Raw genomic sequence first — 27027 nt, forward strand, 5'->3', positions numbered from 1 at the left:
TTGCCAGTACAAAAAAAAAAAAAAAAAGATTGAATTCAAAGACCCAGGAGTTTGCGTTCAGGCACAGCTGTGCTATTCCACAGCTACAGGAGCCTCTACCTTGAAGTCATTGCTGATATGGCCTTGCCTTTGACATAACCTAGCAGTGCTTTTTGCCTGGCTCCTGTGTTGTTTCAAAGGCAGAATCCAAGGATTTGCTGACAGTCTAAAACACTCCTCATCCTCTAAAGTTCAGTCATTTTGCCATGGCAAAGTTTCGGGACAGCATGAGCATGATGCAGCAGTTCGGTTGCCTCAGGGCAGCAGATGTAATTTCTCTCCAGCACATTCAGGTCTCGCTTGTGGTCAAACTTCTGCTCATGCTGCATGCAGGCAAATGGCAAGCACCCACAGGAATCTGCCTAACCAATATACACCCTCTCAGTTGAGCAGGAAAGAGATTTTGGAGCAGAAAGGAGCCGAGCAGCAGCCATCACATTTCTCACTTGCCCCTCAGCAAGTGCTTTGGCTCTGCAGCCATGCTCAAGGACTATGGGCAGACTCAGGCCAATACTGGTTGCAGCAAACAAATCCCCTTTTCCCAGTCACAGCCCTTGGCACCCAGCAGAGACAGGGAAACTCACCTGGACTCCAGGTGGCTGCATCCACCGGGACTGCAAACATCCAAATGCAGCCTTGCCGATGATACCCCCTGCACGGGGGCAGTGCTCACAGAGCAGTTGTGAAAAGTCCTGCATCCTAGCAATGAAATAGCCTCACAGTCAATGACCGATATATTCCCCCCAGAAGGCCATTCTGGCTATTTCTGAATGGCTGCCTTACCAGCATGAGGCAAAATTGTAGTAGCAGTGCAGGCGTAACTGCCTGATGTTATTGATTCCCGGCGACGAGCGGGCAGTGTAATCTGTCTGCTTTTGTTCCGTTCGCTTGGTGGTGTGTTCTCATTAGCCCCCCACGGACAGTCAACCTGTCAGCAGGTCTGCACTCCAACTGCCTGACCTCTGACTTTCACTCATTCTTCCACAAATTAATTTCCCAAATTGACAAATTAAAGTGCACAGTATGCCCAAGGTCACTAAATCACACTGGGTTCTGGTAAATGTCAACCAGCATTGGAAAAAAAAAATAGGGGGGAGCAGGGGAAGAGAAGGTAAAAATGAAGAAAAGGAAAAAAACACTTTTGTTTGAAAAAAGTGAAAAAAAACCCTCTGAACTGCAGTTTCTAATTTTCAGATGATGCTGTTGCTTGAGAGTAATTAAATAGAAGCTGGCAGTTCCTCACATGCCAAAAAAAATGCTGAAGACAGCTGGTTGGAGCTCTGTGGCTAGGCAGAAGGTCAGTGTGGCTGCTCGTACTGGCCTCGACCATCCCCGAGGAGCCATGTCCCCATGAAGCACTGGGCTGGATCCAGTCTCACTTGCACTGCCATCGTGCTAACGCATTTCAATGAAATAACTCCTGTGCTCCAAACCAGGTCTGTGACACTGACATCAGGCAATTCAGTCTTCACAGTTTCCCAGAGAGGGGGTGGGAGAGCAGACTGGCATCAGGAAGTCCCAAGGAGCCAGAAATATTTATTATTGTACTGAGACCTGCCGAGCCCCCGGGTGCCAGCAAGCAACACGCAGCTGGGAGAAACCTGCAGGGACAGCAAGCCTAGGGCCCCACCGCTACTATCGCCATGTTGTATAATCCCTCCCATCAACCAAGTGCTGTCAGGTAGGGAATCAGACCTTTCTGCCCTGCCGCCAGCCCAGAAGTGCCAAGAAGCGCCCAGAAACCCTCCAAGCCTCGGAGTAGCCATCGTCCCTTTCTATTTCTTCTTGTGTCAGCATTGTCTTGATCTGTGTCTGTGCTTTCCTTTCCTTTGTATTTACCCCCTTGCTGTATTTATAGAAAGCGGCCATGTCCCCCCAGAGCCACTGCTTTGCTGGGTGAAGGAGGCCAGGGTGGTATAGCAGGCGCTCCACTCCCCTGATGTGCCTAACAGCCCCCCTCTGCATGTGCTCCAGCTGGGGTTCATCTTCCACAACCGCGGCAGACAGTGGTGCTCCAGGGGAACTCTCACCCCTCTGAGGTGGCATTAATACTTGCCTGCCTCTTGGGAAGGCCGTGACTCATAGACCCTACAAAGACATTTGTCTTTTTCATGGTTGCATGATATCTCTGCTTCTTAGTTACCCCGATCAACTAATACGCCCAAGTCTTTCTCTTCTATGCTTCTTTTGAGCTGATAAGCTTCCAGCTTATAGTGGAAATTCATGTTATTAGTCCCTAAGTGCATGACCTTGCACTCGATAATATTGAATTTCATCCCATTTCTATTAGTCTGGTCCTCAAGGTCAGCCAGTGCTTCCTGTATCATACCCCGATCTTCCTTCATAATGACTATGCTCCCAAATTTACTGTCATCAGCAAATTTCTTCTGCACCCTCCTACCTTTCATGCCAAGGTTATTAATGAAAATATTAAGTAGAGTCAGTTTCAAGACTTTTCCTTGAGCAATTGCCCTTGTAGTCCCCTTCCAGCTTGACCATTCCCAGTTCAACACTACCTGTATTCATCTCTCCCTTTGCCAGGCCCCCACACACTTACTATTCTTCTGCCTATCCCTATCATCCCCCACTGAACAAATAATTTCCCATGTGGCATCATATCAAATGCTTTGCTGATAGCCAGATATATCAGCTGTGTTTCCTCTACCTGGAAACCAATTAGCTTTCTTTGATAAGATATCAGGTTCTTCTGGCACAATTCACCTTTGATAAAACCAGGTTGCATATAATCTTGCTTCCTATTTGTTTCTCTTATTCTTTCCTGTAAAGGTCCCAAAGATGTTTTACTTTGCGCTGATTCCTGATGAAAATACACTGACTGCGCAGACAAAAGCAGCAAGTGTAGTCCAGTTAGCAGTGTTTTTACCTGGGTAGACACCAGAAAGAAAGAGCTGCCACCGCAATGATCTTTTCCTTTGCTCTTCTTTCTACAGCCCTTCACCTTGTACAAAGTGTGTGGAAGTAGCAGCATCTGGTATAGCATATGTCCAAGTCCAAGTGTGGTACCTGGCACAGAATTTAACTGCACTACCAAAAACTGGAGTTTGTTACAAGCAGCAAAGAACAGACTAGGACCAGACACTCCCACTTTCGTTCTCCCTGCATAGCACTTTAGAGTCCTGCTGAAATAAGCAGGACTGTTCATGGAGTAAATTATTACTCTATACAAACTGGGTTCAATGACTGCCATCTGGAACAACTTCTTTGATTGCCTGAGCTGTTTCTTTTATCATAATGGACAGGGATCAGCAAATATGAGAACCTGGCCTACATTTGTTGTTGTTGTTATTGTTGCTTATCAGAGCATCCTTCCAAGGAGCTATGCCTTCAATATATTTCACTATAGCATTGCCTCTTAACAGAAGTATAGTCAGTGGCATCGTATCATTCAGGAAGTCACTGACAAGCAGAGAATTGAGGTTTTATTTTTCCTGCATCAAGACAAAAACATCAGTCTGCATTTGCTTGATTTGATGTTGTATTTCTGTAAGGCTCTGTTCTGCACAGCTCAACTGTACAGGATAAGAGGTATGATTTGTCACTTAGGGCCCTATCATAGGAGACAGGCTACTAAACATTTAGCAGAAACCCCTCTGGGTCACCCTTCCTGATAAATCCCTCTGGTTTGCAGGGGAGCAGAAACTTTTTGCTGCTCTGTAGCAGAAATAAAGGGTTATGCTGCCCACAGTAGCCACTAACTCAGCTCAGTGTCAAAGGAAATGGGCTCTGCCCCTCACTGCCCATCATGTACGCCAGTAAAAAATTAATCAAGAAAATAGCTAAAAATATTTTTATGTGCCTGGATAAAAGGTAGCATCATCTTGATAAACATCTCAGGGAAATTCTTACTGCTTCTTTACTCTCTTGCACTTGTGTGAAGTCTGGGTCAAAGATGAGCCCAGAGTAAACACACAGACATAACTCCTCTGAGCAGGGTAAGGTAGGTATGAATTTGTGCATATCATCTTGGAACCACCTGTTTTACTTCTTCCCTACTCCCAGATAGCAAAACATAGTATAAGAGCAAATTATCATCTGGAGAATTTTATTTCCCTTTTCTTTAATCATGGTTTATTCTCTTCCCTGCAACCATGACATAGCACCTCTCAGCCAGCAGTTCAGCTCATAAAATTTGCTCTTCCAAATAAAAAATGATCATGTCACCAGAAAGTCTCAGTGTTACTTTTAAGACCTCTAATTGATTCTGCTGCTCTGATATCCTCTTGCAAGGCATTCCAGAGCCTAGGAATATTAACAAGCAAATGCTCTGGCACCAGCTGTCTTAAGCCTAAATCTAGTCTCCACCAAAAGGCTGGCATTAGATGTCTTCTCATTTTACATGTTTGCATTTTTGCAACAACATTCCACAGTTTTGAGGCTACTGTAGGTTGGCTGAAGAATCCATCTGGTGATCTTCAAACTGAATCTTACCTTAGGAGAAGAAAAGTGACAATGACAATAGAAAAAAAAAAAAAAGTTGCTATCTGTGTTAGCTCTAGAGAGTGTACAGCAGGGTACATCTCCCAGGACGTGGACATGTACTAGAGGGGCTGTGCCATTTATTTTCCTGGGCCCAGGGCCCTGTCTTACCTAGATAAATGAGAGTGTTTATTAAACACATTTGTTGAAACAAATGATTTACTATTTTTTTTTAAATACTAGCATCTTTAGTCTTTTCAGGATGCTAAATAGTGTTAAAAGCAGATAGCAGGACAGACTAAGAACAGCCCTACTGGTCAGTTCAGATGTCCATCTCACCCAGTACCCTGTACACAGCAGACAATGGTAGCCAACAGAGACCTAAGACAGAGGTGAGGACAGCATGAGCCTTCCCTTCATGTACTCTTCCAAGCCTCTAGAGCAGCTGAACTTGCTAACATGGTTGTAACACCACTGATTTTGTTGACTCCAAGTGTTAATTGACGTCTAAATCATGTTACTTAGTGCATATGGCATGGTATTAGCTCATTCTCACAGCCCAGACAAGGCCCAAGGAGGCCTAGAAATTTTGCTGTGAGGCCAGAACATGTACTGGAATTGTTAAAGCATTGTACACATTTTCGTTTTGTGCAAAAAGACTCCCCCTTCCTTTTAATACTTCACACTGCTGCACTTTTCTTGCTGCCTCTAACTGAAACGATATCCTTCTGTGGGCTTTGGGCGAACAGGTAAGGCAAACACAGGTGGACATAAAGTGTGTTACAGAAACTATTAAACCAGCACAGTTAAAAGTCCTACGGCCACTACCTAGAATCACCTCTCCCACCTGATAACTTGTAGTGTTTTTTTTAATTAAAAAGAGATCAAGCCCTGCTCCTTGGTCCTGGATGTTCCTATTCACAACACACTGTCTCCCCAGGGAAGTAAAGGCTACAAACTATGGAGAACATAACAAAATTCAGGTAGGCTAAAAGTTTAAACTATTAACTTGGAGCTGTCAGGGAGACACACTAGATTTACCCTGGTGCAGATGAGATCAGGATTTGACCCATTTCTTTCACAGCAGTTCGCTAGTTGTGATCAGACTACACACATGAGTTTTGCTGCTTTTAGTGCCATAAAATAAAGCAAAGAAAAGCAAGTATAAAAGTAAAACAGAGACTTAGGAAAAAAAGGTGAGATCATTTATTATAATCAAAACTTTGTACTTCATGTCACCAAGTGGACTTGTCAGTCTCATATGCATAGCCAAGGAAATCAACCCTCGACCTCAGAAATTACGCTACATATCATATGACCTGCCGGCATATTAATACCCTTTCCTTTTTAAATCTTTACTCTCCCTTCAGAGTCTGCCCTCTCAGTGGGGATCAGACTGACACATTATAGGCTCAATTTTCTTTCTGAGCTGACAATTTATCCAGGAAGAGCTGGCTAGGATGTCAGTCTTTGGAGGATATGTAGAAAATTCCAAAGTGGAATTTGCATATCATCACTTTACTGGAAGATATAATAAGAAGAAATAAATACTTCATTTTTCTAGGTCAATAACTTAAGCTTTTAGTCAGCACATCTCAGCTGAAATTAAAAAAGTTGCATTGAGTTTCATTGGGTGACAATCTGTTCCATAACACTGAGTTGAGAAAAATCCAGTGAAGAGACAGCCACTCTGGGTATCTCCCTTTTTCCTTCTCCCTGCATCTATTTATGGAAATACTTGGAAATTGCAGATATAGTCATTATTTTAGATGACTCCAGTTGTTACCTTTGGACACCTTCTTGAAAAACTGCCTATAAAAAAAAATCTGTGCATAAAATGCAGTCTAGAAAGATAAAGTGGAAAACAGAAAACCTGAAAAACTGATTAATCTTTCCAATTGATAGATTCTGACCCAGGAAAACCACCCCTGAAGTTAATACTGGCTGGCAGCATTGTTGGAAATGCTAAGGCTTTTTAAACAGAGTAGATGATAGCATAATTACACCAATATAGTATTACCTTGTAGTTATACCCGACTGATCCTCCTGTGGATATTCTTACTCTGGAACAAAGGTTTCATTTCCCAATTTACTTTGTGATTATAGACTGTATGTACATTAAATGATGGGGGAAAGCTATGCATGGACACCAGAAGCAGTATATCAATACTGGTGAACTTCTCAAGGTAGACAGCGCCCTCACCGAGGAGTCCAGGTTGACTGGTGTCTGGAAAACATATGCCTCTTCTCCACAGCAGGGACCTGTATCTCAGGGATGAGAGTCACATCCATATTCAGGCCAGCTATTACTGGTGCCTAATTCAGAAATCAGCTCTGGGGTGATGTCTGTGGTCAATAGAGGAATGAGTAAAAATCTTATTTTGCAGGGCTGCCAGTCCTCAGCAGAGATTTAGTCCCTGGACTTCAGCAGGTCTAGCAGGCAGCCTCCACATGGCCTGGTACTAAATGGAGATGGGAAAAGCCCACCACCAGTCACAAAGGGAATATACTCAAACGCAGAAGCTTTGATACCTCCTTTTTAGTGGTGTCCTCTGCGCTACAGCCTGGATCCTGCCAGCAGCTGATGCATAAAGGAACATGCTTATGATTTTGTCATCCTCTACAGTTCCCTGGCCTCATACCACACTGGAAAGACAAAGTGCTCCTTCCTGCTGAATAACAGATGTGAAAACAGGGATTGTTTAAGCCTTCTCAACCACACCATGTTCCCCTGTAAAGCCTGTCACAATACAGCCCTCAGTGGCTTAGCTATGATGTAATTACAGTGGAAGGCGCCAAATTTACAAGGGGTAAGCCATAAAAGTTTTTAAAAGTGGAGAATTTGGGAAACTACCTACATCCTGTGTTTATTCTGTGATCATTTGGTACATGTACTGGAGCACCTTTCACTGGAACCTCGCGGGAAAAGTGTTATTCCACAGAAGCTTAGCAAACAGGAGATCAAGCTCTTTAGGCTTAGCTCAAACTTGTATGAGTAGAACAGGTAAAGGATCAGAAATGTATGAATTCATCTCTCCCAACTTTTGATGGTCAAATTCCTTTCTCCTAAAAGTTGCCTGCCAGAAGTGATTTTGGGTGGCTGTTTCCAGAGATCTTGTTATTTTCTCTGGAGAATGATGCCCGCGCAATCACAAGAGTCCCAGGCTGTTTAAAAGACCAGTGTGACTTATACCAACGAGTTGCTGCTGTGTGCGCAAGAAGAGTTGTTGGTGTTTTTCATCTTAAAAAGGAGGCTACCCTTCAAAACTGCAATGTACTCATAGTTAAATTCTTTCCTCAATATCCTTCCATCCATAAAGTACAAAGTAAGCAGGCTGTGGCTCCTAAGTGCAGCTTTGACTACATACTCCTCCAAGCTTGGGACCAGGAGGTTTTTCAGTGTGTCAGCTCCAAACTCACCTGTCTCAAAGGCCCTGCCCAAGCTGGCCTTGACACGTTTTTGCTGCACTCCTTTTGTGTCACACTCATACTGGCCAGCTAATCCAGGGTCTGACTTGTGTCAGCCAAAACTACTTTAAAACCTCATTCAGAATCATTTCAGCTAATATGGTACAGTGCTACTGCAATGGTAAGAGCACAGATAGGTAGACAAGGGCACAGCTACACGCTGATGACAGAGTCCCTTCTCTTATTCACTGAATACAAGAAAAATTTGTGTCTCCTTAGCAAGTACCCAACTAACTTCATCTGTGAGACCTTTTTTTCTCAAAAATTAAGCAAAACTGAACTTTAAGTCAATTCACTGACTGGTAATGAACATAGTTTTCTGCAACTTCTCTCCCATTATCATTTGTGGCACAAAAAGGTCATGTGGACAGACAGATTTAATTAGGGGGAGTAAAATGTCATGGGAAGTCCCTTACTGATGACATTGCCATCCTTCTCCAAAGAGCCCTCTTGGAGGTTCTTCAGAGGCTGTGAAATTGCATCCCTCAGGTTTGGGGATGGATGGGTTAGGAGCACAATTGTTCTCTGAGTTACTTCTTTCCTCTGACTTACATTGAAGTTCAAGTTGACCAAAGAGCCTACAGGGACCAAGACGTCATGGGTAAGTCATCCCATACTGCTCTGTCTGAAGGTAGATCACTAGTAGAGTGAGCTCAACTCTCTCAGGAGATATGCTGCTGAGAAGAAAGAGTCCAGAGAAGCTCTGAGGTATAAGCCATCCATCTCTCCTTTTCCTCCAGAAAACATGAGAAATAGCTGCCATTTCCTAGGTCCTTTCTGCTCTTTATTTAGCCCTTACTCAATCCCACCAATACTGGGGATGCCCAAAGCAGTCTGATGTGCCCTACATCAGAACTGCAGTCATGAGTTGCTGACCTGCATGCATAGGGGTGTTCCTCCACAAGACATACGTGCACATGCAGGTCAGCCCTACTACCCAGCAAACACCATACATGTGGGACAAATCACACTTGCTATGCAAAATCAGGAGAGATGTTGTGTTCATGGGCAGAGGCAGTTCAGCCTTGATTTCCTGATACCTAGGAGTCCAGCTGGGGACCACTTTAAACTGCAGGCTATCAGATTGCCATCAGAATATAGTGGTCCACCTCCAAAACTGATAGGGATAGCAAGCCTGCATTTTGGGGGTGGAGTTTTCCTAGAAACCATAATCCAGTCCATAGTGTTTTCCCTATGCGCTAAATTCACACCGTGTTTGAGGAGGGGCTGGGATTTCACTCAGGAAATCTCTGAGCAGTAACTAAATTCTTTCAGCATTGGCTAGGGATGGCTCTGCTACAGATGAATCATCCTGAAGAAAAAAGCCCTGGGTGGGCATGGGTGGGTTCCTCCCTTCACCCCCACCCCAGTGCTTTGAATACTGTAGTGTTTTGATTTTTAAAACATATGTCTAACAAATGTAGCTGTGATAATGAGGAACATGTCAATCTGCCATGTTTCCTGTTCAAATTTCCGTTTTCATTTCTAAAGTTCAAGTACGTCTTGATCCACATGAGATAAATGTGAACAAGTACAACAAAAGTGTAGAGAGAAGAAGAGGTGAGAGCTCAGAGCAGCAGTGCAAACAAGAACCATTGCAAACACAGCAGGGCTCAACTGAAGAATAGGGCTGACTCAGCAGCCCCGATCAACCCTGACAGGCAAGTTAGGTTGAAGACAGCCCTGACTGGCAGCTACAGCACAGGCCCTGCACCACCCTGACAGGCCACCATTGCACTCACTCTCCAATGGATTTACTTCCAGCTGCTAAGAGATGATGAATGTTTCTGTGGCCCAACTCTCCACTTCCCTCTCCTTCCCCAACTGCATGTAACAATTATTATATTCTTATCAATCAAGCACCAAAGACCACATAAACTAGCACTTAAAGTAAGCCGCAGTCCTCCAGTGTTGAAACTTCCTCATGATATGTCTTCTGCAGCACAGAGTCCTGCCTGTCTCAGTGGATGTTGTTCAGACCTCACAACCACAACAGGCCACCTACCCGCTTTACACAAACATATGCGCTGTCCTTCCATGCAGGAGGGGAGATGTTTCAGTAGAGATCCAACAGAGATACGAACTACTCCTTTCAAACACAGCATTCATGTAACATCCTCCACCACCACCAGCCACACAGCTGAAATTTACCAACATGAAAATACTATTTTAGTCTCTTAGCACACACTGTTCAGCTTTTCTAGAATAAAAAGAGCATTTTGACTCATTCTTTTGAGCATATACCAGTTCCTAGACTTTGTGAGTCAATTCAGATTAGTTCGTCCCGAGAGATTTTTGTATGATTTTTATTCTAAGAATATCTTTACTAAACTTAAGATTAGAAATTGTAAGAAATATAAAAATCTTTGGGGGAAGAGGAAGGGGAGAGAGAAGATCATTATCTAGAGTTTTAAGATAACATTTGAGAGGTTTCAGAACTGTGATAAATAGAGCTACAGAAAAGTTGATTGGTTTTACTGAGAGTTGTACTGAAAAAAAGATAATTTCCAGAAATCATGGAAGTAGGAGCAATGAGATGAAATATGGAAGCTCCATAAGGAGAGGACTTCTGTGATTAAACCTTATCCTGCTTGCCATGCTTCTGAGGAGTTAAATTAGGGAATAAAATTCTGGCTGTCACTGATGGGTTGGTATAGATAAGGGCAGCTCAAGTTAATTATTGTGTCAGCTATTCATAGCAAGCTTTGAGACCAGCTAACCTACTCCAAAGGGCAGCATGACCTACTACCACAAGTTCCAGCTAGTTCTTGTCACAAACATGCATCTTATTGGGCAGGAAGGAGGGTCCCCTTGACTTCAGAGCTAGACAGCATCTAGAGTTATTTCTTCCTCCAAAGGAGTCTCAGTCATTACTGGTAGTTTTGGCAACCCTCCTATCTGCAAATAGTTAAAGAGTGTTTCCACTGACCCACTTTCCTTGGTTATTCTTCACTAACAAACAGGTTAGACACACTACTCTTCAATCCCAGCTTCACCAGTGCTGTGATTTTTCTGCACCTCTTAAAATCAGGCCAATTAGTTTTAAGTCACTAAAGGGTCTCACACACAGCTGTTAACTGCCATTTTATGTCTTAGGGCATCCACGACATCTAGGGGAGACCTGCACCCTTCAGGAGTGGGAGCTGAAGGCCAGGAGATACCTTAGGGTGTGGGAAGGGGCACTGAGTGCCTGTGTGTAGGCACCAATTGCTTCCTCCCTCTGGGCTGAGGCATCAGCCTTGAACAAGCCACACTTGTTTTCTTAGTTTGAAAACGCTGAAGTTGTCTTTAAAGAAAAAAAATCAGTCATACCTCAGAATAATCTTACCTTATAGACCTTCACAAACCATGATTAAGCATTTTCCCTGCTCTATTGCTGTGGGGAAACAGTAAACACTAACAGAAAGCAAATCCTAAGATAAAACTCCAGAATCTGGCTATGGAACAGCCAAAATCCAAACCCTAATTCTGATACACTGACCCACTGTTATTAAAAATTGACCTTCCTCTGGAAAATCTTTAAAAATCACAATACTCATAATAATAGCAATTATTAATTAGCAGTGCACCAGGAATCAGGTATTGATCATTACATAATAACTTATGAACAGATACTTTTGCTAAGGAAAGGAGTGAAAACATCACTTAAAAAGCTCTACTTGGACACTAACATTTGGGCTGACAGGGGAGGGTTTTGCTGCCTCTGGCCTACAGTTGAATAGACTGATCAAGTGTCACCCCCAAGGTCACCCTGCTAGCCCTTGGCTCAGGAGAGATTATAGCATTGCAAGATCCTTTGCGACTCCTAGTCTTGTCCTCCAAACTCCAGAGCCCATGTCTCCTCATCAAAATATGACCTGCTTAGATAAAAATATCCATTATTGTTTTACTCTGGACAAACTGGTATACAAAATAACTGCAGCCTGGTGTTGTTTTTCCTCCGTGAGCAGCACAGGTTTTCCATCCTGCCTGTGTTACTTCCAACATGCTGCTACTGGCAAAATGACATAGCTAAACCGCTAACCCGTATCACCAGTAGTGAAAATGTGCAAGATCAGCATATATTTACATAAACACACCTCACCATACAATCAACACAAATCTTACAGTTTGGTAAGATCAGATCAATCAATCCTTTCAGTTTTATTCAGAAAAATCAGCATTTGCTTGAGAAAGCAGGAAGAAACACACAGCATACTAGAATAACAGAGTTAGAGTCTTTAAAAAGTTCTGTGTGTGTCTCACAACCTGGACACTTCTGTTGTGAACAGGTCAAGTTTTGGGAGCAAGGAAGTTAAGGATTCAGACACACAGACTGTGTATGGGGCTTAAGGAGTTAGTGTATGTCAGCTGAACCTCTGTAACTGTCCATGACTATGTTTTTAATCTGTTTCAGTTTAAGCTTCTTTCAGGTTTTCAGCTAAATGGCATTACCTCGCAACTAGGGCAGGCTAAGAGCACACACAATAAACAGCTCCTGAGGTTACTATGGCTCAGCTGACAGGTGGGAATTTGTTGCACCACTGTTACTTGCTTGTATGCAAGACCACTACATTTAGGAGACTGTCACAATCAGGTGAAAATGAAGAGTGGTGGGTAAGAGCTAGTGTGATCCTTTAACATTTTCTTTCTGGGATTTGAGATGATCAGAGACTTTATGTAAGGCAGAGAACTTTGGGGTAGGAGTCAAATCTTGGGGTCTGGTTGTTAAGCAGATGCTGCTGAAATACATTTTTAGTGTGAACTCTCTCAGATTTTGCTGCTTGGAACTAAAGAAGTCTAAGAGCTGTGAATGAGTACTGAGGTATTCCCTGACCTTGAAACAAGTCACTCTTTGCAGGACCTTAATGAAGACTTTAATGATGTAACTGATGACCCTTTAAATGAAAGCACCAATCTAAAGACATTGAACTTTGGGGCTCCACAGGAACTGGGTGCTCATGAGATACTCATGAAAACAGCTGATGTCATGATGTTTATGAATTTTTCAAGATCTTTAAAATGCTCAGTCTTGATAAGGGCTGTAATGCATCCTATGCGTCATCAATGACTTCCTGCAAATGAGGAATATTCGTGGCAATTCGAGGCTCCAGAGAAGCTCATCACTCAGCCCAGAGGAGTTCAATAGAAATATCACACTGTAATGAAGACAAGGGAGCTGGAAGCTGCGATTAGATCATTCCACATTTCCAAAGCAAAATGCCTAGAAGCCTCAGAAGTGGAAGGCCCTTTAGTTTTCGTGTCCTGTATAGGGTTACCAAAATTGTAGCTCCAGAGCACAGCTTTAAGCATTTATTTTTCTTTTTGTGCCCTGACATTCTTCTCTAAAGAGAAGAGCAGAAACCCTAGTATTTCTAACTGGAGGTGTTCAGAGGTTTCTTCCTTGCCTGCTCAGTAACTTAAGGTCTTCAGGTGGAAAAGTGAAGAGAGGCAATGGACTGTCTATATTAAAAGATACAGTCGCCTGGAGTGAAAATATTGTCTACTACAGGAAAAAATTGCACTTTTCAGCTGTTGTTACTTGAACTTATGATGGAATGTGGAACTGCTGGTTTTCTCAGCATTTAAATCTCAGTTATTGAGGATGTTTCCAAAGACATTCCCATCATGGAAGAACAGTACAAACAAAAAAAACCTGTTAGCAGCAGCAGAGGCTGCATCTGCAAGCAAGGCTTTGACTCCTGGCCTGAAAATCTACTCCGTTACACCAGCACATTCGGCTGCGATAAAAGAGTTGGGTGTTCAAAAACTGAAGCAAAGGGGGTTTTTCTTCCTATTAGAGCTGTAAATTTCAGTGACAAGGAAGGTATCTGGGGTGAAAAATGACATAATTGGGCCTTCATTAGCTTTGGTTTGCTGACAGGACTCCCTGGTCTTTCATGTTCCAGTAGCCTGTCACTCCCCTATCAGAGCGATACTGCACCAAACAAATGCCCCCAGAGCAACAGGGAACGAGCACAGTCAGTGGGCTATGCTGCAAGCCAGGCACTTGCTCTTCACACTGCCCAAGGCACCGTCCCACAGCATCCTGAGCCAACAGCTCTGCTGGGACCAGTTGTCCAAGATGCCAAGGGAAAAAAATGTTCTTTTAGCAAAGTAGCTTCCTTTCAAAACATTCTGCCCCAAAGCCTGGCTACTGGCAAGGTGAACCACCTTGATTCTTAGAAGAGGGCTTGTGAAAGCTATCTCAGGATATCTGTACCCAGTATAGATCTCCGGCTGGCAGTGGAGTCACAGCTGCTTTACACCATCAAAAATGTGGCCCTGTGCCACCAACATTGTCAACTGTCCTTATGGCTTCAACCAGGACGGGCCAGAATATGCAAAGAGCCTCTTTTCAGCTGTTCTTTCCATCTCTCCCCTCCCCGGCATGATCACCCATCTTTTCAAGTGTTTCAGGAACACATTAAGTCATTCTAGACAAGCTTTGCTGTCCGGCTAAACAAATGACCCTTTCTGAGCACCAAGCAAAATAAGGGCTTGGGAACAATTGAAGGAAGTGCACCAAGCAGATGCTCCTGCAGTAATTATCATTATTCACTTGGGGGAGAGGGGGAGCGAGGGAGCACCCTACGCCTGGACCACGCTTTCCTCTGAGGCCTGGGTCTGCTCCCATTGTTCTCACCAGCAGCTTCGGCACTTTGGCGGGAGCAGGATCAGGCCTTTAATCCCCATTTCCTCTTGGCCGAATGAACTGCAGCATATGCCAGTGACAGCTAAATGAAGGATTCCTTTTTCCAGAGGACCGGCAACAGCTTTTAACTCATAAACTCAAGATAATTGACATTGCAAACAAGCTTTACCCACAGGGACTCCAGAGCAGTCAACAATTGTGCTTTAATGAGTAGGAAGGGAGCCAGGGGGAAGTCCTTGTGCGCCACTGTAGGACGTTCTAAGAAAAGCTCTTTCCCTTTTCCAGGCAAGGCAGTGATTAAAGTCTGTGCACAAAACCCAGCAAGGAGGGAGGCCCCACCGAAAACAACTTTCTTCCTGACTTTCCTGTGGAAAAAAAACAAGGAGGAAGAAAAATGATTACTGGAACTTGAGAAGGACAACACCAGCCAGTTAACAGACCTGAACAATAAAAGAGGAAGCCAAGAATAGATGAAAAAGTCGAAGACCCCAGTACTGTTGAGTTTTGCACATAAAAGACAGCTAACAGAGTCCAAACACTAATATGAACTGCCACATTGGGGAGAGCACGGCGTGGAAGTGCCAACCCAGATATTATATGAACAGACCTAACAAGGTTAGAGGTTCTCTGGCCTCATGATCTCTCCTGTGTTTCTTGTCCTGACTCAGCAAAGCCATGGTCAGTTGGGCGTTCTGTGTCAGCACTTCACGGGGGAAAGTAGTCCCTACTGTAGAGGGGAAATGAAACAAAAGAGCACTACAAGAGGTCTTCAACATTTGCAGGACCACACTTGTCAACACTTTTGTAGTGCTGCTCAATTCTCACTTTATCTGCTGGGCAAGAAAAGGCATTCATACTTTCTAAGGGCATTTTTGTTTGAATGGCTCCTTATCCTGGAAGCCTAAATGAAAGGGACCTGACTCTGAAATTGTTGAAATCTTTGCATGTATTTTAGATGTACATATATTAGATGCAACATGTTAGAGATTTATTGGAAAAAGAATGGAGTATTGGAAAATCCTATGCTTCATCTCTATAAAAATGTTAGTGTTGCTGATGATTTTAATATTGGACTGCCTAGCTAATGGGTGAGGTGTTGTACAAAGACAGTAAGGAAGGATGGTGCATGCCCACCAGGATTTCCACTTAGATTAGGAACAACAGGGATATAGCAACAGACAGGCAGAGAAGCACAAAAACATAATCTAACAAGAAAGGGTAATGAGCAGTGGAAAGTACAATGCTGTTTATTTGGAGAATTAAGAAATATTCAGTAAGGACAAGCTTCACTGAGTGACATAGGTGAGATGTCATCACATCTAAGTGGGGTGAAGGACAGAGACAGATTGTGAAGACCCAAATGGCATGTACAAATCCTGTATGTATATCATGGAGGATGACAAACCAAAGGACGGATGCATAAGAACACAGTGACGTGGTCAGCCAGAAAAGGAGGGAAGTTTCTGAAAAGTTTATTATAAGGTGGTTTAAACTGGACCTTTTTGGAAAGACGGGACCAGTCCTGAAGTGGCACAAATGCTGTAAATTGGCTGATATCACCAGATCAAGTCAGGCAACTGTGACTAGTAACAATGATTTTCAAGAACAAAGACTTATGGGCAAATGATTGCAAATGAGTATTAAAGCCCTGAGATGGAAGAAAAAGATTAACCTGTCCTGACAAACCTCCAGGAAAGGGCCAAAGCAAAGAGAAGGCAACATGAGAGAGCTGCCGCTGATTAGAGGCAGAGCCTGCTGCCTTCTCAGTCTCTGGCACCTGCAGGGGGCATCCCATCCTCTCCTCTTCCTCAGGGGGCACAGAACAGACAGGAGGAGAAGGGAAATGTCCAGCTGCACAATGAGATATTTTCATGTTCTTGGCAAGTCCTGTGGGGGTTATTCTTACAAACTCTGATGAACCTGGGAGATTGTCAGTTTCCTTTTGGTTCTCTGCTTGATTGTCTTTTGTCAGACCTTTAATGGTGGGCAGCCTGAATCCTGCTTTTGTTTCCTCCACTTGGCTCTGTTCTGTGATGGTCAAGGTGAAAAGGACTATTTCGCTGGCAGTCCCTGCCATCCATTCACACCTTAATTACAACTGAACCAAGGGGACTCAACTAGAGAGGAGTTATCCCTGAACCCCGCAACCAAAGAGTTAACACAGTAGCACAGATGAGACATTAATTATGTTTTGTGATTAGATTAAACCTTTAGTCATGTCCATGCCCTTGGCCTGCTTTAGCAATGTGCCCTGACATACCTGGGTTCCCACAATACTGTCTGATGACAAAACTTAATCAGCTGAGTTGGGTTTGAGCTTTTTCTTTCAGCACACTCAGAGTTCAGTTTCTGCCAGAAAGGAAGGAAGGTCTTGTAGGTGAGTTCACAGGAACAGCACTCAGTACATGCTATCTCCAGGTCAGAGCCACGGTTAACACAGCTATGATTTCCAGATCTAGGCTGGTCTGTGTCCCATCAGCTCAGAGTATCAGCACAGGGATAGCAGGCACAACTCTTCACCTAACGAGTACCCACCCTGTGGGACTTCACACAGTCTGCTTGTGTTAGATGGGAACAATAACACTAGCAAAAAGGTGCCGCAACAAGCTTTAAAAACCTTTTCTGGGGATGTGAAGAATTGCCATTCATAGCAATGGAGTGCAGTAATGAAATAGTGCTGTGTGCTAATAACCAGCCCTTCTTAGCTGTCCTTATCTTTTGTAAATTCTGCCATGTATCATGATGAAGGCTGTACCGACTGGAAGAAGCACACTTGTCAGTGCCACCAGGAGCCCTCGCAGCGGATACTCATTGCAGTGCTCGCTCACTGATCAATATTACACACGTGGTCAGTGAGACCAGAGAGCTTTTCTCCTAGGTGAGATTCAGGAGCCATCATCTCTAAGGGTTACCACCGTAGCCTGATCCATCGTAGCAGTGACATCATCAATTCGAGCCCCTAATGGTACATACCCTGGCCATGCCAAGTTCAGTGCAAGATTACAGCCATGAGCTCTAATGCCCCAAGTGGACTGCTGAGATTCCCCCAGGATTCATAAATCATGTTGTCTCCTGGTGAAATCATGCACTAAAGTTCAACTGGTAGGATACGGTCTTATTCCTACTGCAGTTGATAGCAAAATTCCCAGTGAGACAGTGGGAGCAGAGTCAGACCTATCTTGTTGAAGAAATATTTAAGCTGACAAACTATGGCTGTTCTGCAGCACAATAGGTGCATCTCCTTTCCATAACAACCGGGCACGGCAGACCAGTGCAGTGGCTCTAGATCTTGTGGCAGAATTGCTGTGTTCACTGGAGGTAGCAGGGGCTGATACAACATGATGCCTTGCTAGCTTTGCACTCTTAAGTGCAGCCAATATGCGTGTGTGCAAACAGAAAAATATACAGCCTACAAAATATTGTCCCTAAAAGACTGGGGATTACCAAGACCTTTAATGTCATTTTGCTTGGGTTCTGAAGTTGAACCCAAAACCTGTTCCCAAATGTGAAAAAACAATGCATTATCCACCAAGCCATCCATGCTATTAGAAAATCTTCTCCATGTTCATGCAAAAGGGAAACAAAAAACAGACTGCTGTGGGCACTAAGCCAAATCTGAGCACACCACACACACTCCCCAATAGACATGGAAAGTGCCACACCAGCACTTGGCAATTACGGGCAGGCACTGATGGTTACAAACTAGGCTTCACTCACAGAGGACTTTATGCTGACAGCCTTCTGTAAGCTCTTTTTTTGTAAGCTGCAGGTACGTTTCTTTGCTAGTGTCATTGCATTCCTCCTGGAAAGGAAAGCAGAGGATGAGAATATTAGCCTTCAGTGCATCAGCAGCATTTGCAAGGAGACCCTTTTGAAATACAGGTCACCATCTTGTTTGTTCTTTTATTCTTTGCCCTCGCACTCTAAAAGAGCCTTTGTCTTTTGAGAATAGGTATGGAAAGCAGCCAGGCGCACAGGGCGAGATTTTCTCCACCTTGTTCTTTACTTGAAAACTCTGGTCATTGCAGTGCATGAAAGAAATACAACCAGGAAGCAGAGCTGTTTCATACACTTCACAATGGGAGTTTCCTTTGGTCAATGTTCAGTTAGTCTTCAGGAACACATCTCGTGTGAAGATCCATCACAGTATGGATCTGTTGTTACTAAGACCAGAATGATTTGCTATTTTGTTCCAGATCAAAGCAAGACGCCATTTATTATCCTTCATCTACAAGCAAAACTTCCCTTGAGGTCACCAAAAAATGTGCCCATGCTCAGCTGTGGTACATTGCAGATTAGCTACTATGGCCTTAACACTTTGGTTATTGGCTAATAGTGCAGGTCAAGCCTTTACAGAATTGCCTTACTGAAAAAGGTCCCTGGGTCTCCTAGTTAATCCTCAAACCTGAAGCTGAAGACATCTGTAGACACTATGGTTAACTCTGACAAAGATTTCTACTTGAATGTCAAACAATTCCTTTGTTAACCCCACACAAACTGTGAGAACAAGGTAAATGATACTGATCCATCCCAGAGTAAGGGATCAGAAGAAGCCAGTCATCAAGGCTGACAACATGGTCTTCACATGAAGGTTAGTACAGATACAGATACAGATACAAGAAGGTACCACTGTATGTCTCTGTCAGCACAACAGAGGAGTCCCACAGCAATGGCAAGAGGCTGTTTTCCCCAAGAACAATGAAAGTTTCTCTGCTGCTGTGACACAAAGAAAATCCATTTCTAGAAGACATTGCTGGGCATGAACAAGGGCTTCCACCAACTTCTGTTTTAGAAAAATCAGCCCTGTTGCTCTTTCTAGTGGTATGTCCAAGTTAAACAACTACAGTGCTGAGAAATTGCGGTGGCTGCATGGTATGGCGCAGCTTTTGGCACCAGGCTGAAGGTAGTTCTCTGCAAATGACCAACTCATTCTCTGCCTCTACTAACACCAGGGAGTACCCTCTTTGAGGTGACACAACTATTTCTTTTGGGATTCATTTATCATGGAAAGAGTCGTTGTTGGGTTTTTTTGTTTTGTTTTGTTTTGTTTTGTTTTGTTTTTAACTAAATGGGGTATGCAGCATCAGAAGGGAGTCTGCCAGCATCATACAAGACAGGGAGGAGAGGTTACTTTTTGGATCCGGGAATAGAAATCCAGACAGATAAGAAAAGAGCAAGAGTTGTTCATATGTTTGAAAGAACTGCAGTGCTCTCCCTTTGGTTCGTACAGAAATGATCATATTTACATTTATATAGTGTTGATGTCTCAGGAGGTTTTAAAATTTGTGCACAGGATTGCACACTGCATACCCAGAAGCTGAAGAGCAAAGTCGAATTGCACACAGCAGACAAGCCTAATTCAGAGAAAAAGGAAATTTAATCAGCACCATTCCAAGTAAACCCCTACTTTTATAAAACACCATGCACTGCATGCGTCAGCCACTTCAGCATAGCAAACTGCTCGGCTTATCAGCTTCAGAGTGGTGGAAGACTTTATCAGTTTTGCCTAGATTCATATCTCCAACCCCAGAGTACAGAGATAAAACTAACTTGTGTTTAGACCACTAGGCCAATGCCCTTACCCACTTATTTGGGTTATTGGGTCTTTTACCATTTAGACACTGCATGAAAGAAATAAACTGACTCCAGTTCAGAGACCATTAAAATGAAAATTAGTAATCAGTGTCATCACTTAAACTGTAGTTATGGATTACTTGTTCACAGCAAAGGGAAATGTGATGCTTTAAGGCTTGTCTGGTGATATAAGGTCCTTCACAGCCACCTGTTCTTGGAGGAAGAGTGAGTATGCATCTGGCAGAGTGAAAAACTTCCTAAACCTTGGCATTTGGCAACATTCACTGCCAACCAGATATTTGTTGCTCACTGGAAAATATTTCCTAGCTTTAGGAATTACCCCAAATTACTCCCCTGAAGTACAATTTCCCTTCAGAAGTGTCTACACATACTAATTAGCTTGAATGTCTTGCCTCCTTGGAAACAGAAGGTCCTATGGGTGGAATTCACCTGACTTACTTCTGGCCATTGGATAACTAGACACCTCATCTAGACTGTTCATCTGGGCTTCATCTCTAATCAGTTGAGGCGACTAGCATCCTCAGAGGCAGACAGCCATCACCTCCATTTTAGATACCCACCACAGGGTAAAATGAATCACTTTCAAGAGGTCACTCTCTTGCTATCAACCTTGACTACCTTCGATGCCTCACTCTCAGAAAGTGGAAATTTGATGAGGAGAATCTCACCACAGGGATCTGTCAAGGTTGCTCCAAGACACCAGAGAGGCTAAAAGGTAAAACAGACAGAATATTTAGTAAGATATAAAGTCAGGCACGTGGGTACAAGACTAAACATGAGTTTAAAAGTAAAAAAATATACAAAATGTAGTCTACATTTGAGAGCTGGGTACCTGTCTAGCTGCTCAACCTTAGCTGGAAGTCCAGGGAACATCTGAGCCAACAGAAATGAAAACAGAGAAACGGAGCGATAGGGCCTGGCCACCTTGTCCCTGTGCGCTCCCTTTTTCTGGGGCCAGCCCCATCTACAGCCTGTTTTGAGTTTCTGTGGCTCTGCCAGTGGCCTGTAGCACCCCTCGAGCCAAAATCCTCATTTTCATGGCATACTCTCACCATGAGCATTCCCTTTGGTCTAGAGCACAGCTTCCTCTTTCATCCTAAGTCTGCTTCATATCCCAGCCAGATGCAGCTTTGATGATCCACCTCTCATATCTCCACTGCTTTTCAGGCCAGGTGTGGAACAAGCTTGGATGCCCTTGCCAGCTGCCAAGGGCCGCACAGCCAGGGCGTGTGAGAGCTCTTAGCCCTTTGGCACATGTCAGATCATCGGTTAGTGCTTCCCTTGCCCAGCCCCAGCTGTCTCGCTGGCCCAAGAGGAGACAGTAACCGACTGTTAGCTGATATGTCACTTAAACATACCTTCAGCCAGGTTTGAAATCCGGTGCCTTACCAGCTTTCTGTGATAGCAAGTCAGGAACAGGCTGCTTTACATGGATGTGCTTGTGTGAGAGCTGCCTTCCTTCTCTGAACTGCTTGGTCCCCTCAACTGCAGGCAGAAATCTAGTGAGCTCCTAAGTTTCTTGCCCATAGCTAAGTGATCATGAAGGCACCCAAGAAAGACTGATTTTTCAAAGCCTCTGAACAGCCTAAGTGTCCGCATCCAGTAATGGGAGCTGTAGGTGCTCAGCACCTGAAAAATATTTGGGAGTCTAACCTTTGTTATCCATGATCAACCATTCTAATCCAGCCCTGGTGTTCAGTGAATGAGAAGGAGTGGCATACAGCAAGTAAGGAGCAGACTTTTGTAGGTTGCGACTCCCACTGTGTGGCATGTAAATGTCTCATCAGCAATGCATAGTATGCAAAACTGAGGCAGACATTCGAAGAAAAAGAGAACAGTTCAAAATCAGCACCTTCTGCTTGCCAAGCTGAGCCAATGCAGCTCTGATGCACACCCAGCCACTACATCAGCCATGACATGCACGTGCTGCGTGCAAAAGTAACTTATATTCTGAGAGATGGAATTTGTCTTTGTCATTAACAAAAGGCAGAGTGTCTATTAAAAAATAAAAGGCACCACAAAACAAACAAAATGATTCATTGGGATTTTAGGACTCACCTCTGAACACAGCAGGAGGGAAAGAGCTTGCAGTTACCCATTCTGGCTGCAGAATGGGATCGGCCCAAGAAAAATCGTGTTCCCACAGTAGACAGTTTGAGCTTGTTTTGTCAGACACTGAGGTTCAAATGACCTTTCTTTTTTGGCACAAGGACTTTGGCAGCCTAGAGAGTGCTGGTGCTAAATAACAGTAACACCAGCTTTTTCTGGTACCACATACAGTAAACAATGCAAACAGTGTTTTCAGGGACTTGGTGAGGCCGAGTCACCGATTGGGATCCAGAGACAGATCAAACTTGGTTCGTGAATGAATAGCTCCTATTTACTCGTAATCTCCGTCGTGGTGTGGGACACAGACATGCATGTGAGAGCAGCTCCTTGTGTGAAAAGATTTTTCACCTTTCTTGTCTTAGTACTCTGCTTCTTCAAATACCTTCTTGGATAACATTTCTGCAGCTAATGTGTCATGCAGAAAAGATATCCAGTCATGAGAACAGTATTGCGAAGTGAGTGTATAGCATTAACAGCTACAGGAAGAGCAAATACTGCACTGCAGGGTTCATACCTAAAGTTACTTTTTAGTATAGCTGTTGTCTGTTTGTGCCTGTGTGTCAACTTTCTGTCTAAGAAATTTTGAATCCATAGGCCAATTTCAACCAGTTTTGGCAAAGGAGTAGAGATCTTTTACATATTAACTTCTCACAAGATTTATGAAAGGCTTCATAAGGAAAAACTCCTTATTAGGGCCCACTGAAGAAAAATCCTGCTGTGTGGAGTCTCTGTCATTATTATACATCAAAGAATCCAAACAGGTGCTCAGTCTCCAGACACAACCCATAGGAAACAAGGTCTGTGTGGTTTCACTGCTCACAGAGCTGGTCAGTCTATTTTACTACATACTTGCACTGCAGTACTGTCAAGAAACTTTGCCTAAGAGGAGAAACCCAGTGTCAGCCGCTGCGTAAACCTGTAGTGAGAAATGATATCTGGTGTGAAATGCTTCTGATTTGCATAAATAAAAAAGTCAGCACATTTTACAGATGGAGATTTTCCAGCCTCACAAGTGGACCTGTGCTACCAGAATGTCACGTTTCTTAACTCCAAGCCCAAGAAGTCTACAGAATCTTCAGTCTTTCTGTTCCAGAGTTGCCTGGTCTATGTTGGACTGAGCTGCACTTCACGCCAGAAGAGTGGGTATGCAGGAGTCTACAGTCCCCTTCAGCCTCTAATCAAAAGTAGACTTCTCAGAAGGCAACAGCAACAGAAGACAAGCAAAGACATTTCAGAGAGAAAAAATTCAATCCAAAAAACTAAGTGGCATTATCTTTTGATCAGCTTAGCATTAGGTTCACTCTAGGCAGCAAAGGCTTCTTTACTAGGAACCCTCAGTCAAAGACACAGGAACGGTATTGCATGGCTACGTATCATTTGGAATTTTTTTTATTTATTTATTTCATACAGGTACAGTCTGTCTCAAATGCACCAATATGTTTACTTTCCTTTCAGATGTTCTTCCCTCCTCCCATCCCCCCAACCCCACCACTAGAAGACACTTCTCTAATGAATTGTTTTACACATTTTTACAACATTTAAATGAATCCAGGTGGGAACTTTCAAAGGAGCTTAAGGTGAAAAGTCAACACCTCATTTCGTTTTAGAAGCTTTAAAGATCCCATCTATTGGAGCTGGAGGGTTTTAAAAGTTGCAAAAAAATGTAAATACTGTAGTCCAACATGCTCTCTCTGTTTCACACCTAGCAAAACTAGAGATTAGGAGGCTGCTTTTCAGTACATGAGTCCTTGACTGGACTTAAGAAGGTGGTAGAGGACATAAAGATGGCTACAGTCTGTCTGCATATGGGTTTATATCCCATCACCTAAAGTTTCTACCTGGCAGAAAGATGACCACTTTGTATGTTTGTTCTCTTGTGCCACAGGGAAAGTTACAGTGCTGCAGTGTTTGCTCAGCAGCCTGCAAAGCCAGCCACAACATGGGACGTGAAGCCAGAAGGGAGACCTCTCTGACATCTCCCAGAGAGAGAGCCCACCATCGCCACCACATCCTTTACCCATCCTTCCTCCAGCATGCCAAGCTGTCTTGGCACCAGTGGTTGGGAGGCAGGACCCCCTTTACAGCAAAAGTTAGTCATGGCTCTCACAGGCTTTGATCAGTGCTGGACTAGTGCTAGTGCCTTAATCTGGGTCACTTTGTCAGGCAGATGTTTCTTCCTCACCTCTCCAGGGATGCCACTGCCTGCAGAGTTGCCTGCACATTTGGGTCTTCTGTGGGGCTTCACTGCAGCAGATGTTTGGTGGTTGCTGAGTGTTTCATTGCTGAGTGGTTGGCTTTTTAAATGTGTCTTCTGCTGGAGACAGGTAAAAGAAATTATTTTTAGTGCATGTAGTGTAGTGTACTCTCCCATTCTGAGTTAAAAACACCAGATCTCGTTCATCCAATTAAAGGCTCTGGCACAGGAAAAAGCAGGAGTGAGGAACACGCCAGCGCCCTTTGCCTTCCACAGAGAGATTTGAAGTAAAAATGCTTCTTTTGAAGTAAAATTTCTTTTCCTATGATCTTCAAATATAGCAAGGCACATCAGGAGGTATTTGTCTTCCTCTGAAAACTAATGGTAGTAGTTTTTCACAGAAAGCACATATGTGACTTACTTCTTTAGATCTGTACCAACATAACAAATGCTACCTTACTCCCACAACAGCAAAAAAGTTAAGATTTGGTCAAGGAAAACTCACATAGGATCAAGCCCTGCTACATGCTATAAAACTTCAAATCCTAAGAAAGGTACATATTTTGCAGTATCAAAGCATTGCTCCTTTTCACAAGACAAAATCGTTTTTCTGAGAACAGTGGGTGCCAAGCTTTTTTGTTAAATCTGGCCATAGATTATCCTTCTGCATATCTTTTCATCTGTCTCTCTACTGGTCAATGTGGTACTAGTCATCTCACCACTGAGACACCTACAACTGTCTCAGAGTATAAGTCATTTGAAACTCTTCAAAAAGATCAGAGCAACACATGCCTTTCCTTGGTTAGCAACACCAATTCCTCTCTGTAGATACAGCTATTGCAAGGTGGAGCAGTGAACAGACACATCCAGAGGTTCCACTGTCAGTGTGAATCAGTAGTGAGTTAAATTAAATAGATTAATTTTATTTTTTCATGTTTCTCCAAAAGAACGTAGAAAATGAAAAGACCAGAGGCTGTCTACTGGACCAGACAGAACATGGATAAACTCAACTAGTCAATAGCTGTTTGGTCACCACAAGTAGAAATAAGCCATTCATAAGTAGAAACACAAACACAAGCATCATTTGTTCATAAAATAGCTCACTTATCAAATTGTGGTGCAGGTACAGTGTGCCCACATGGGTGCCAGCAGCACAGCTCCTTTTACTTGGATCTGATCGAGCCCAAGGAAGTGGATGAACACCTTTGCGTGGTGTTTCATGAGAGTGGGTTGAGGCCCCAGGAAACCCAGGGAGGCCCCAGGAGGTTTCAGGGGAACTTATCAAGCTGCTCTCGTGCAGCCCCTTTGAAGTCAGAGTAGTGCCATATCTGTGGGGGCAGAGCGGGACGCTGTTTGCAAAGAAATGTGTCACAGGAAATGTGTCACAGATCTCCCCACCAACCAAACTGGGGTGTGGAAAGCTGGATGAATGGGACTACGAGCAGCAGATTTTCAGGACCAAAGGGGTGCTGGAGGTGACTTGATCAAGTCCCCTGAACTGAGTATTAAGCTGCAGCCCGTTTCCACAAGAGCTGTTAAACATTTCTTCCATGAAATGTCACCACTGCTGCCTCTGCCCTCTCCCTAGGCAGGCAGCCTTGCCACCCAAATCCAGCCTGATCCCTCCTGCACCTCCTTTACCCAGCCCTGCCTTCCCCCGAAATGGAGTCACGGCTCTCCACTTCAGGTTCTTCCTGGGAAAAGTACCCAGCTGCTGTGTGTGATGCTCTGAGACTAAAGTGGATGACAACCAGAGCTCCTTTCCTTAGATTAAAATCCCAGTTTTCAAATCCAGACAATGAAGTTCAGCATCCTAGCCTTGCTGTGGGTTCCTCAAAGCATCTTTTAGATTAGTAAAACAGGTATTTTGGTACCATTGCACTCATTTGGACTTTCAGGCACAGCTATTTGTAACCTAGGATTGGTCTTGGTTTGAAAACCAGGTCAACTGTTAGTTTCTCCTCTAATCTGTCTCATTATATCAGTGGCAGTCAGAAATAGCTACTGTTATAATCTGAGACAATCTCCCACAGATTGCCAGAGAATTAATGTCTTGGACTGCAAAAGTATATGGTGCCTTATTGAAAAGCCTGTCTGTGTAGGATCTCAGCAGCCAGTACAGGACTGTGTCCTGAGTGATAGAATTATTTTCCCAAAAAACAAGAGAGTTCTGATGTGTCTTCCTTCCTCAAATAATTGTCATGCCAGTGGCTGGATGATGCTGTGAGCAGGATGAAGGCATATAACTTGGTGCCCATCACATGAAGAGTTAAGAGTTAGGTTCAGCAACCATTGCAGCTCCCCTGAACATGCTCAGCTAAAAGACTATATAAAGGGCAGCTGGGAAGATTGAATGGAGGAATATTTGTGGGAAATGCTCACATGCCATAGATTGAGTGGACATGGATTTTATATCAGTTGCACTTCTGGTTGCCTATTTTAAGTCATACCAGTGAAGTCTTGTTGATGATGATTGCTCAGTTTTATGTTTTTGCTGGGTCACCCCTGCATGCAGAGCTGCCCACACTCTGCAAGGTTGAGTTTTTTATCT

The sequence above is a fragment of the Apteryx mantelli genome, chromosome 3 (genome assembly GCF_036417845.1).
Source record: "Apteryx mantelli isolate bAptMan1 chromosome 3, bAptMan1.hap1, whole genome shotgun sequence".
NCBI classification, from domain to species: Eukaryota; Metazoa; Chordata; class Aves; order Apterygiformes; family Apterygidae; genus Apteryx; species Apteryx mantelli.